Here is a 1,239-nt window from a genome sequence, read left to right as displayed (position 1 = left end):
TTTCAGAAATACCTTAAAAATCCTCTGGGGAGTGTAGCGGAACTGAAAAACAACATAAAAAGAGCGTGGCAGGTGGCTAAAGAGAATTTATCTCAGGCTCAATGTGTAATGAAGAAAATATATGACAGGAAGGCTAGGAAAGGAAAGTGATTCATGATGGTGATGCTTCCCATGTCCGGTCATTCCCTGAAGGTTAGATATCAGGGACCATATACTGTAATGAAAGTCATGGGAAACACAGGTGTCATTATCTCCACCCCCGACAGAAGACAGAAACAGTTATCGTGTCATGTTAACCGTGTGAATCCTAACCACAGTCGTGAACTAATGCAAAGTGTTTCAGAGAATCCTGTAGCTGTGGTGACTACATCCTCTGCCGATGAAGAAATACCAAATGATTGTTCAACTGGTGTGGAGGGCTTTGGAGACAATGCAACTGCCTGGGCCCAGCTAACAGAGAAATTGTCTCACCTGCCTGTGGACAAGCAGGCAGAGTTAATGTCTATTCTGTCTTTTCATCAAGATATTTTCAGAGAAATCCCTGGGAGGACAGCTATGATGTGTCATGATGTGGACATGGGAGACGCTCACCCAGTGAAGCAGGCACCTTACCGTGTGAGTCCCCAGCATGCAGAAGTGTTGTGGAAGGAGTTGGACTATATGTTAAAGCACGACTTGATTCGGCGAAGTCAAAGCGAGTGGAGCTCTCCTGTCACCTTAGTGCCTAAACCCGGTGGGTCTTATCGATTTTGTATTGATTATCGTAAACTTATCTTCTATACCAAGACAGATACTTACCCTCTCCCGTTGGTAGCTGAATGAATTGATGTTGTTGGTTCAGCCAAGTAGTTGAATAAATTAGATCTCCTGAAGGGATATTGGCAAATTCCATTGACCCCTAGAGCACAACAAGCAATGAAATGAAAAGTGCCCCGGACACCTTTCAGAGAATCATGAACGAGATTACTAAAGATGTTTCTGATTGTGTAGTTTACATTGATGACACAGTACTTTACAGCAATACTTGGCACGAGCATTTATCTAACCTTAATCTTCTCTGAAAAATTGTCCAGAGCGAATTTAGTAGTAAATTTGGTTAAACGTGAATTTATTCAAGCTCAGATACAATATCTTGGTTACACCATTGGACAGGGTAAATTTTTACCTCCCCATGTTAAGATCCAAGGAATTTGTGATGTTCCGATTCCACAGAGTCGCAAACAAGTACGTAAGTTGAAT

This window comes from Penaeus monodon, chromosome 19, assembly GCF_015228065.2.
Source record: "Penaeus monodon isolate SGIC_2016 chromosome 19, NSTDA_Pmon_1, whole genome shotgun sequence".
Classification (NCBI taxonomy): Eukaryota; Metazoa; Arthropoda; class Malacostraca; order Decapoda; family Penaeidae; genus Penaeus; species Penaeus monodon.
Note: the sequence above shows the minus strand (reverse complement) of the source record.